The sequence below is a fragment of the Triturus cristatus genome, chromosome 2_1 (assembly GCF_964204655.1).
Source record: "Triturus cristatus chromosome 2_1, aTriCri1.1, whole genome shotgun sequence".
In the NCBI taxonomy this organism is placed as follows: Eukaryota; Metazoa; Chordata; class Amphibia; order Caudata; family Salamandridae; genus Triturus; species Triturus cristatus.
Window position 1 is genome coordinate 983834063 of NC_140581.1, and position 13143 is coordinate 983847205.

The window sequence follows — 13143 nt, forward strand, 5'->3', positions numbered from 1 at the left end:
GCCAGGGCCAGTTTCGGGTCCCAGGCCGGCCCTGCCCCAGTCCCCAAAACAAACAAAAATCAAGCAAGCGAAGTGGTCTTCCCTTTAATAGCAAGGTGTAGAGCTATACGATTTACCCATGCTTGTTTTCTTTGCAAAGGTGCGTCCTATTTAAAAAAAAGTTGTAGATGGACTCAGCTCCGTCTGCAAACATGCACATACATAGAATGCCATATGTGAATGATTTAACTTCATAAGAAAAAACATTCTGTGATATCTGCTGATGTGAAGAATTAATTTGGTATTTAGAATGAACGACAGAAGGCACCCTAATTGCAAGTATTCCATTCACTCAACATTTCTCAAGCATTAGGCAATACAGGGATTCCCAGACCACAGGTGGCTTTACAACTAATAGCGCCAATTACAAGTAAAAGTATTTGCTTCCAGACACTCGTCTACTCCACTCCACCCAATACCTCACTCCACTCCACTCTACCCCACTCCACTCAATCTAACCCAATCAACCCCAACCCAATTTAATCTACCTCACACCACCCCATTCTACCGCACTTCACTCAAATCTACTCCACTCTACTACCATCTACCTCTGTTTACCCCACTCAACTCCAATCCACCCCACTCCAATATACTCCAATCCAACCCACGCCAATCCAATCTACCTGACTCTACTCCAGTCTAACCCACTCCACTCTATTCTACTCCACTTCAATCTACCCCAGTCCAATTTACCCCACTCCCTTCCAATGTACCCCTCTCCTCTCCAAACATCACTACAATATATCCAACTCCTCTCCACTCCAGTCTACCTCACTCCACCATAGTATACCCCTCTACAATCTACCCCAATCTACCCCACTCCATTTTACCCCAATCTACCACACTCCACTGCAATCTACTACACTCCAGTCCACCCAATCTTTATCACTCCACTGTACAACACTCCACTCTACCTAAATCATTCTCACTCTAATCTAACATACTCCATTAAATTCTACCTCACTCCACTCTAACCCACCCCAATACACCCCTCTGTAGGCTACCCCACCCCACCCCATCTACCCTACTCCAATCTACCCCTCCCCAATCTATCCCACTACAATCCAAACCACTCCAATCTACCACTCTCTACTCCAACCTACTCCACTCCAATCTGCCCCACTCTACCCCAATCCACCCCACTCCACCCCACTGCAGTCTAGCCCACTCCACTCTTCCCCAGTCTATCTCACTCCACACCAATCTCAACATCACTCCAATCCATCCAACTCCACCCCACCCCACTTCACTCCAATTTACCCCACTCCACTGTACCCCAAAATATCCTACTACAAACTACTCCACTCAACTCTTATCTACCACACTCTACCCCACTGCAACATCCCCCACTTCACTCTACCCCACCCCACTCTACCGCACTCCACTCCAATCCAACCTACTTCAATCTACCCCGCTCCTTTCCAATCTGCCCCACTCCAAACTACCCCACTTCAATCATCCCTATTCTATCTACCCCACTCCATTCCAATCTAGCCTACTCTAATCCACTGAATCGACCCCACTTCACTACACCCTAATCTACCCCACTCCACTCCACTCCAATCTGCCCCACTCCATTCTTCCACGGTCTATCTTACTCCACTCCAATCTCGACTCCACCCCAATCTATCCAACTCCAAATCACCCAATCTACCCCACTACACTTCACTCCAATCTACCACATGCTACCAAAACCTACTCCACCCCAGTCCAATCTAACCCTCTCCAAACCCTCTCCACCCCAATCTTTCCCAGTCCATCCCACTCCAATCTACGCTACCCCACTCCACCCCAAACTATTCTACTCCAATCTACCCCATTCAGTCACCCCCACTCCAATCTATTCTAATCTACACCACTCCAATCTAACCTTCCCTAACCCAATATACCCCATCCTAATCTATCTCACACCACACCACTCTATCCAACTCCACTCCAATCTACCCCACTCCAGTCCGATCTACCCCACTCCAAACTACCCCACTCCTATCTATCTCACTCCAATCTACCCCACTCCACTTCAATCTTTCCTACCATAATCCACCCAATCTATCCCAATCCAATCTACCCCACACCACCCACTCCACCCTAATCATCCCCACTCCACTATAGTCTACTACTCTCTACTCCTATCTAACCCACTCCACTCTTCCCCGCTCCACTCCAATCCACTGCACTCTAGTGTTCCCCAATCTACCCCACTCCAATCTACTCCACTTCCCCCAATCTACTCCACTTCACCTCAATCTACCTCAATTCAATCTAGCACACTCCCCACCCCAATCTACTTCAATCTAGTCTACTCCATTTCAAGCTACCCCACTCTACCCCATTCTGCCCCAATGTACCCCACTGCAAACTACCCTTTCACACTCCAATCAACCCCACTTCACCCAAATCTACCAAACTCCATACTATCTCAAACATCCCCACTCCATTCTACCCCACTATAATCCACTCAATCTACCTCATTCCAATCTATTTCACTCCACTCCAATCTACCTGACTGCACTCCCGTCTATGCCATCCCACTCCACTCTTCCCCAATCTACCCTACTTCACGCCAATCTACCCCAATATATCCCACCCCACTCTACCCAAATCTACCCTACTCCTATCTACACCACTCTAATCTACCTCAATCTACTCCACACCAATCCACACCAATTCAATCTACCCCATTCCAATCTAACACATTAATCTACCCAACTTCCCCACTCCAATCTACCCCAATCTATCCCAATCTACCCCACTCCATTATTCCCCACTGTACCCCACTCTACTCTACACCAATCTTCCCCATTCCGCTCTACCCCAATCTCCCCCACTCCAATATACCTCACCCCACTCCACGGCAATAACTTTTAGCCATACTGAACAGCTACCAAACTGGTGTACATAATGGCCAAACACATTGTGAATGCCAATAGCTCTCTCATAAGCGAGGCCAATGGGCTTTTGCCAAAGCTTGTTTCTTTACAGTCAGAATGATGATCCTTGATTACAAAAATAATGAAAGATGACATATGAGTAGGATTAAGGCATATGTGTTCTATCTTGTTGCTACAGTTAAGTTTGTGAGGGCAAGTGTGAAGCATGTCAAATATGAACAAACTCTAGAGGACTTGTCACAGAACATTTTTATCTTAATACTGCTTTTTTAAAAGTGAAATGAGCAACACAGATTAAGTTGGGAACCTGGAAAAGCTTAATACATTTTCGCATTTGTGAATGTTTTTTGGTGAAGCTTTGATGTTATAGTTTTAACTTCTGTTGTTCGAAGTTTTTGAGAAAATCACATTGCTTTTTAATTTACTAAAATAAGTACCTTTGGGGTGAAGTAACAGGTTTATACTTTTTGTGTGTGTGAAATTGTGAGTTTGGTTTTCATGTGGGTGGAGGTGTGATGTTTTTCTTTACTGTGAAATGTAATGTTTGGTTGATTTGCTTGTATGTTGGCTATTTGATTATGATATATTTATTCACAAACACACACACAGATATAAAAATAATATATATACACACATACATATACATATATCCCTCTGTACACACTCCCAGCACATTAGCCCATGACCCAGTAATGGACATTGAGTGTGGTATTTAAAAGACCACGAGAACACTATGACTCTTGTGACTTTATATAAGTTTTGACATTACAATTGAATCCCTTGGGTGCATTACATGGTATGAGCATGGTTGCTCCGAACATGCCCATTTGTACTTGCCTCTTTCAACGCACAGTTCTTGGGTCACTCCTGGTATACGTTTTGGTGTCAACATTACTGAGGTGCCTTTGTGATTAGCATGGCATCCAGTACATGCCCACAGTTCTGTGAGTAAAGCTCAAAACCCAGAGTCTAGGCTGCAAATGGCCATTACCAAGATATTGGTTCCTTACATTTTTTGGATCCTCTTTTTGTGCCAAACAAAAGATAGCAACTGTTTAAATGATACCCATAATACACTTAACCCTTAGTACCATGAGCTTGGTGGAGCCCAGTTTGAGTTCTCATGGGTCCACTGAACCATATCTGGGAGCCCACCATCAGAGTTACCAGACCCTAGAGGACCGTATACATGACGCCCCATTGATAATCGACTCTCACTCAAGTGTTCCTTTTGCAAACCAGGAACCACCCCTTCAGTTGTTCAAGTAGTTTTGGTAGATTAGTATTTGGTTTTGAGGACTTCAAAGGAACCGGGGCAAAGGTGAGTTGGATCATAATCTTTTTAGATCCACTGTAGGTCGCTCCCAGGTATCTAAACTGTACTGACTACAGCATGTGACATAAAACGTGGTAAAAAAACCCTCAGTGACCCAATGTCTGAGAAAAGGTCTCAGGATCCTTCCCCAATGGATAACATCGTACGAGGAGTTCAGTGTGAAATGGAATTCAACCCCTAACTATTTAATCACTAATGTAAAGTACAAGACCGTTCCTCATCCTAAAAGGTAGTTGAACATTCTGGTTTCTTTTGGAGTATCTGCTATTAACTGTTCTATCTTTAGCACTGTAAACATAAACAGGTCGTTTTTTAAAGCTCAGGCACACATTGGAAATTGTCCTTATTGAGTGTTACTGCTGACTTTAATCTGCGGCCCAAACCCTCATAGCCTCCTAAAGATAGTATTGGCTGTCTGAACACTCTCATTTGGCGAGACAAGATTAAATAAGGATTACTTGACATACACATGTAAAATTACGTTTTACGAAAAATAGTGTGTCGTATACAATCCATTTTCTCGTTTTTGCCCTGGGATACAAACATTCAGCAATATGGATTCGGACATAATCAGTTAGCTCCCTCCGTGTTACACATGGAGCACAGTAGTGCAAAATGTTCTGTCCTGTTCTTTGCAGTAGTATGAAGTTTTGGCAGTATTGCCCCAGTTGAGTGGGTCGCAATTCAAAGTATATACTCTATCCTACCCCTCATTTAAATAATGCTTCATGATCTGTGCAATATTCTTCTTTTCTCTTCCTCATAGTTGAATATATCAAATAAAACAACATACCTGTAGTGAGTGGTCTCTTCGCGTTATTGACTTTGGATTTCATTGTTACCCCAATCAGGGGTCCTCTTACCATGCTATTGCTGTGATAAAAGATAAAAGAAGCATCGGCAAACCAAATAAATCCCACCTTCGAGTTCTATTTACTCTGCCAATGCAGAACCTAAAGTTGGCAGAGGTATGCACCCTGTACAAGCAGGAACCACAATCCTAATCAGGGTAAGTCAGATACACACCATACACAGAGTAGGCAGGCTTCCCTTAAGAGGCAGCGTGCAAAGTATTTGTGCAACACCTCAAACAGTAACACAGTGAAAACACCATAAAAAGACTTCTACTTATTGGATTTTTGGCATTTTGGTCTTGTTTTATTTATAAAATCATAACCTAATTTTCTAAGCTGGTGTGGGGTCTTTTTATGGTGTTTTTACTGTGTTACGGTTTGAGGTGTTGCACAAATACTTTGGCACACCCCTAGTCAGAACACAGTAAGACTGCATACTAGGCAGAATAAGAAGTGTAAAGAAAAAACAAAAAAAACTTTACACCACAATGAATTAACTGTTTACAACTCAGCTATCTCACCTCTCACCTTTAAGCCCATCTTTGACCCTGAATAGTGCTCATCTGCTTTTGGCTAGGGTGTGTTATATAACTATTTCATACATATATAGTTCATGTAAATATCCTTGATTATGAGCCTACCTAGCCATATTTGAAAACATCTTAATAAGAACTTTCACTTCTTTTGTCTGGAGGCCTCACCTATACATCTAACTTTGAACCTTACAACAGAGATTGTATGAAAGTCTTCAAAATAATAGAAAACGTGGAGAATGAGGCAGTGGCATAGAGTGGGGGGTCCACAAGGGAGGTTGCCATGGGCGCAAAGTTCTTAGGGCGTGCTAAATTTTAAAAGAAAGTATTGTGTCCCCTAACCTGTGGACCGTTAACACTTTCTGAACTAACAGTCCACGGTTTTGGGGCACTATACTTTATTTATTATGCTGACCTTCTAAAAAAGAAAGATAAAATTGAAAAATAAATAGGACAATAGGGTCGGTTCGGGAAGGCAACAGAGGACCGGATCATGGTAGTGGGTGGGGAGAAAAAGGGAAAAGAAGAGGGAGCAATTAGGAGGGCAGGGGCTATACATATGAGGGATACAACAATTCTAAGAAGAATTGAGAAGCACACAGGAGAGAATAACATGGAGTGGGGAGAGTAGCACATGGATGAGAGAGGGACACACGGAGTGTGGGGGAAGAGAAGCACACAGACGACAGAGAAAGCCATAGAATAAGAAGCATGTAACTGAGAGGAAAATAAAGGTAACCAATGGTAGGCAATGGGCAGACTTTAAGCCCACTGTAAGTTCTTGCAACTAGACAGCTTGTGATAAACCTGGCAACCTGTAAACTGTCAAGTAATCCACTATTAGTTGATTATTGTACTTCATATATAAATAAAATGCCATTATGGGGGACTGCCTGCACTTTGCTTAATGTAATACAACAAAAAGTAAAAACTAATTTATTTGTTTTTTTATATACAACCAAGACCGAATTCCTGTTATTTGCCAAGAACAACAACCAAGAAACAGTACAAACCTGGCTCAATGACATGAACCTTGACTGCTTTGAACCCCAACTTTCACCAAATGTCAAGTCACTTGGATTCACTTTGAACACTCACCTCACCCTCAAGGAACACATTACCAAAACCAAATCCCCAAAGAAGTCCTGGTACCAGCTGTCTCTTCTAAAGCAAGTGAAATCGTTTATTCCAAAAAGTGACTTCAGAACTGCTGTTCAAGCCCTCGTAATCTTGCATCTAGATAGCGATAACACTGCTCCATGGCCTCCCAGACTCCACCCTGACTCCCCTAAGGGCATCCTACACACAGCAGCACATCTCAGCCAGGGCCTGAAGAAATATGACCACTTCAACACCATCCAGATGGAACTCCATTGACTCCTCTAGCCGGCTTGCACCATCTTCAGAACCAGCTGCATGATTTAAAAAGCCATCACAACCAGCACCCCTGCTTATCTTGCAGTCAAGCTCCCTATCTCTTGTGTGTGTTCTTGGCACACTCACAGCCAGAACACAAGAAGACTGTAGACTATGCAGACTATGAAGTAAAAAAAAAAAAAAAAAAAAGTTACACCACAATGAATTATCTATCTACAACTCAGCTATCTTACCTCTCACTTTATGCCTTTCTTTGACCCTGTATAGTGCTCATCTGCCTTTTGGCAAGGTTTGTGTAATAGAAATATCACATACATACATAGTTCATATAAACATCCTTGACCATGAGACTACCTAGCCATATTTGAAAAATCCTTAATAAGAACTTTCACTTCTTTTGCCTGGATACCTCACCTATACATCTAACTAACCTTAAAACAGAAATTGGATGAAAGTCTCCAAAAAAATAGAAAACGTGGAGAGTGAGGCAGTGGCGTAGCATGGGGGGGGGGTCCACAAGGGAGGTTGCCCCGGGTGCAAAGTTCTTAGGGGGCACTAACTTTTAAAAGAAAGTATTGCGCCTCCCTAACCTGTTAGCAGTACCTGAACTAATTGTCCACTGGTTCGAGGTGCAATACTTTCTTTTAAAATGTTGCCCCGGGCACTGGCAGCCTACGTATGCCGCTGGAATGAGGTGATATCAGTTCTTTCAACTGGAAAAAGCTATAAAGCTGAGAGGAGTCGGTACCAGCATACCTCTGTGTCTTCAGTTCTTCAGTAGCTCCTGTACATTCACTGATCCTGTGTTGGGGCAGGGCTTTTGACCAAAATGCTGTCCCTGGAATGTATGTCTTTTCTATAGGTCAGTAAATCAATTTGAATTAGAAAACATGAGTGAAAACTCACAATGCTGTACAGCATGGCTAAACCCACTGGCAAAGCCAGTAGGCCCCACAGACGCACCCTATCGGCTTTGCCAATCCGTGTTGATTCTGGCCCTACCACAGTGGAATATCTACAGCTCCCATTTACAGCAAACAAACACTTCTGTTTACGAAACATAACTCAAAAAATGGCTTCCATATAGACTCTAGCACCTTTGTCAGTGCAGCACAATGCAGTGTGAGGGTATTCGAGCGATTTATAAACAATACATTTTTATTTGAAACAATAGGAAGAACATGTTACGAGCCAAAGGGAGTGCTGCAATGGCACATGGATAAGAAAAATGGACCAAAAAGTAGAGGAAATGAAACAAATAACAAGTGAAACAAACTGTTTAAGAATAAACAAATGTAACACTTTACCTAGACAAAATAAAAGGTTCCAAGCTATGAAAAAAAAGAACTGAAATGATGGCAGAATTTTGAAATTTTTTAAAACAAGACTGTAAATCAATCACAGGAGAGAAAGAAAGTTGGAGAAGTAGATGAAAAAGAAAATTCTGAAAAATTAACATCCGTAGAATTTCCTAATGCAGAATTTAAACTGTAGACAGGAGAAAGACAAAAAAAGCAAGAATGCAGCCATGCCGTTTGCTGATCTTTTTAAAGCAGCCTTAAAATATTTGTCTTTCAAATTTTTATTTTAAAATATGTGTACCTTAATATTTTGGAGCTGTATTCTGTATTAGAACATTGGAATGTGGAAAACTCCATTGAATACAATGGAGTGCTCCGGGCTTCTACCAGCCCGTAGAAGCCCTGAGCATTCCAATGTTGTTTTTGTTCACAGCTACTGCTGTGAACAAAGGCCTCTCGGAGCCCGAGGGGATTTTAATCCCCTCGGGCTCCGAGAGGCCTTTGTTTTATTCGTTAGAACATTCTGCCTCTAGTGGCTGGGCTATACCGGCCATTAAAGTCCCGCTCCCATGAAAAAGGCCATCTCCATTGGCTTAGGCGTGAGCGGGCCTGTTACTCTACGGTGGGCTAGAAGGCTATGTTAGGACATTGGAATGCTGAGAGCTCCATTGAATACAATGGAGTACTCTGGGCTTATAATGGTTTATATAATCCTTCTGCTCCAAAATTCCAATGTTTGTCTTTCTGTTTGTATCTTCTTTTTAATTTAGACATTCTAACCTCATTGAGTAGAATGTTCTAATTGCCTTATTACCATTTTGCCTTGACCTGTACCAGTTGCTAAACTCCTCTCACTCACGCAACTCCACTTTTAGCATCATTTTATTCTCTTTTTGTAAGACTTATAGATTCCATTTAACATGCCTCAAGTTACATTCCCTGACCCACCTCCCCACTCCCCTTTTTGTACTCCAAACCTTTGTCAGAAATTTCCTTTCCCTAGAAGAGGAACTGAGAATTCGCTACATATGGATCTCTCAGTACTCTGCCGCTCTCTTTTCAACACTTGGCACTGAGCAAATAAATTAAGAACATTGAACTATATACAAAATGTAACCCTGGACTTTTATGGAGGCCTGTCTTTAATAACATATGCATGTGCCAACTGCTGCAAAATATAAAGTCAGCTTTTCACATTCTCACCATAGTGATGGTTGAAATGTTAGGGCCGGCTGAAGCATATATTTTGGTCAACCTGCGGACTGCATGGAAATTGGCTCTCCATATTTAAAAAATGTGCTTACAGAAAAGGATTACTTATGCTACAATAGAGATTGCTGGGGCCTGCCTTCTATCGCATAAAAAATCAAATTTCTCATTTTAAAGAGATCAAAGAGACCTTTTTTGGCACACATGGGGCATTATTTCCAAGATACACAGCCCCTGTGCGCTCGTTTTCTTTCATAAGAGGATGATTAATTGGTCATGTGGAGCGGGCTATAAACCTGATGCGGCCTGTGTAGCATTGAGAATTGCTGAATGGTTTGGCACACATTTCTGCTGTCTGACAGTGGGTGTTTGAATTAACAACTGCCAGATACTCGGGTGGAAAAGATGGTAGGTGAGGGGAGATGATAATTTGTTAGCTTTATCCTATAGAAGGGGTGATCTAATTTTCTGAGTGCACCAAAGCTTATTTCATTTGAGCTAAATGTACTGATGTGCAGGCAGGAGTGTAGCATGTTGATGCTATAAAACACGTCAAAATGTTTCAAATTTTATATCCATACCTGAAGACCACCATGACTGAGATAGTTTATCTGCTTAATAAGGTGATGTTCAAACTTCTTAATGCGCCCCCCCCCCCCCAACCTGGTAAAAAAAAAATCCTTGGGGCCCTCCTCAACTGTTTTTACAATTATTCTGCTAAATTGGCAATGTTTAAATATGTCTAAACATTGCAGTTAAGACCTGTTACCCCTTATTAGGTTGAGCGTGGACAGCGCATGCGCTGCTCTGCAAGGCATGCTGTGTTCAGGTAAGGACCTGAAACTCCTCGCACTCTCCGCCCATATTTTTCATTGGCTTGTGTCATTGTCCACTGTAAACTTTGGCTGGTCATTGGTCAATAGGCTTAGTAGTCCCTCCTTAGTACCACCTTATCTCATTTTGTAACCTCCCATGGCGACACCACCTGTTATATGTGTTGTTACTCGGTAGGCCTTAATTACACCCTCCGAGGTCTATTTTCTCAAATAGCAGCAGGCAGGACACACTCTTTCCTAATGCTTTTAAAAAAAAATGTATACTACGGGCGCCGAACGCATTTGCAATGCAATAGGTCTCGCATGTACGAGAGTTTGAGCTATTGGCATTGTAAATGACCATGCCTTTTATTTTATCTGTTTTCAAAACAGCACATACATAAAAGGCATTGTCACTTAGAATGCCAATAGCTCAAACTCTTGTAAATGCAAGACCTATTGCATTGCAATGCAGTCAGTATATAAATGATAAAAATTGTTAGTGATGGCCCTTTACAAGTTGGCTTACTGCCACTCATGTTTTTAACACTTAAAACAAAGCATGATGCTTCTTTTGACCAGAGACTAGGCCCCCCCTGAGATCATTTAAGGCCCGCCCACGGTTTGAAGACCTCTGGCTTAATGCAATTGGCGAGCGTGATCAGGGGGCTTCATTTTATGAACTCTTGGGACAGACAGTTATCAAATCAGTCTTAAGTTGTCACTTCACTTCTTTGCCTTTCTTCTCTATTTAAGACATTTTTCATTGGATATGTCAGGGTGATAGACATGTATCTCCAAATGGAGTAAAATATTGACTCCCTTCATCATGGGCTTGTATAGGAGACAATGTACACGTGCAATGATTAATCAAATTTCCAATGGTACCGATGATGTCGTAACTTACCTTTTACTTCCTTGCACACCCCAAATTCCTCACATGAAGTGGCCTCCCATGATCACTGATCATGGTGACAGTGAAGGAAGTGATGTTAAAGGAACGCTGGTCCCTACAAAAAGCATACTCAATTTAGAATAAACACAATTTTTATCATCACAAATGTCAAAATCTCAGTTTCATCTTAAGAAAAATATATTTAATGCATAGTCAAAAAAATAGTGGGTCACGTCAAAGAAAAAGGGGATGTGTTTTTCTTGAGAACCTCAGGCAATTACTAGCAAGTGACAGAAAAACACAGTTCTCAATACATGTCACAAAATCAAAAATCACAAAACTGCCCTATCTCATTATATATACATTGTAGGGACAAGGTGTGTGCAGTTGATGATGTTTCGATCCTCTAACATGTAAAGACAGGTTTTCCCTTGGTTCCTACACACTTCATTGGAGGAAGAAATCAACTTACGTCTCACCACTCAAAAACAAACTAGAGTAGAAATTAGTACAAAAAGCCAATACAATGAACAATGAAATATAAAAACCAAAAGCAAAGATAATTGCAAGATTATTACAAAAGATTTTATTAAAAGTTTTGGCTTACTGTTCCAGTTAAAACGATTTAATAAAATCCTATAGCAAAAATATTGTTGTTGCTAATTCAAAAATGGATCCACAAACATTTTATACACACTCAATTCCCTTACCTAGTAAGGAAAACACATATGTTAATGTTAAGAGAGGAAAACACTACAGACAATACACTTTGTCATTCAATTATACACATTCGTTAGGACAAGTTTGTCACTGAGAACTGGTACACTTGATCATATTCTTGTATCAACAGATCCAGTCACTTTTACGAATTATGTAAAAGGTGCATCCGTACCCTATTCCCTTGGTATGGTAAAAGGGGGCCCTCTCATTTATTATCGATCCTATAACATTACTAGGATCATCATCAGAACATTACTATGAAATGCCTGAGACACAACTAGTATCAAGAAAGAAAGGAGAAAAAGAAGGAGAAAGAAAAAAACGGGGAAAAGGGAGGGGCCAAAAACATAAGGTTACTCGTTTATCAATAAAAAGCTGAAACATAACACAATAGAGTTGCACAATATGGTGAGTGCACAAACCAGCATGCCAAAATTTTAACCATGGTACCTACTCTCCATCAAGCCTGGAAGCCACATGCAAATGCCTGAGTCTAGCATCTGAAATGGCATCATAATACCCCACTAAAAGCATCTCTACAAAGGAGGTAAGGGGCGTACCTGCCAATAATCATTAAAGCTGCCGCAAGCTGAGCGACAACCCACTGCTTTTTTGTGCAAGCCACACAGGATGGTCTCAATGATGGTTAAGCCCATTTCTACTGGAAAGGAAATTACATGATGGCAATCTTAAAAATCATGATCGACCAGGGGATAATGTTATAATCCTTAAAATCTAGTTGAGCTATAACCTGTGGTATATAGAAGTGGCAAACCTGAACCTCACAGTGAGAAGATGGCAAAACACAGCATACCTGAAGTAACGAAATAAGGTAAGCACGTCCGCTGAGCCAACCCATGGCCCGAAATAACAGAACCTAATGGTAGAATAGAAATACAATAAATATAAGGTCTGAAAAGTGACCTAGTATTAATGAGTTTAGAGGGAAAGGGATCTGGGCGCAACAGTGTCTTTACAATATCCATTTTGGAAGAAAATACATTAAATGAAGAGCTACAGAGTGTTCCAGTTTAATAGCCATAAATGATACCCTTGAGAAATCTTCCTCTTGCTTTATATCCATTGTGTCTTTTGAGGAGGGATGTTATTGGACCTATTTTAGAGCTTAGGATACATTACCTGTTTTAATGAGGGGTTTCTGATCTCCATTCA

At 41.4% G+C, this 13143-nt stretch overlaps 1 protein-coding gene and 1 long non-coding RNA gene across 7 annotated transcripts in view; one reads left to right on the forward strand and one right to left on the reverse strand.

Annotated features, from left to right (window-relative positions):
• The window catches only part of PDE5A (phosphodiesterase 5A), a 708225-nt gene that overhangs the window by 147435 nt on the left and 547647 nt on the right, over positions 1 to 13143 (forward strand). The window lies entirely within an intron of this gene.
• LOC146866164 (uncharacterized) overlaps positions 1 to 13143 on the reverse strand; it is a 29965-nt gene that overhangs the window by 7063 nt on the left and 9759 nt on the right. Inside the window, exons 2-3 of one of the 2 annotated variants that reach the window (XR_014970616.1) lie at positions 12785 to 12847; positions 11263 to 11365 (exon numbers count right to left, since the gene is read on the reverse strand). This is a non-coding gene — a long non-coding RNA (uncharacterized LOC146866164). The remainder of the gene's footprint in view (positions 1 to 11262; positions 11366 to 12784; positions 12848 to 13143) is intronic. The other variant, XR_014970614.1, reaches the window with a different exon arrangement.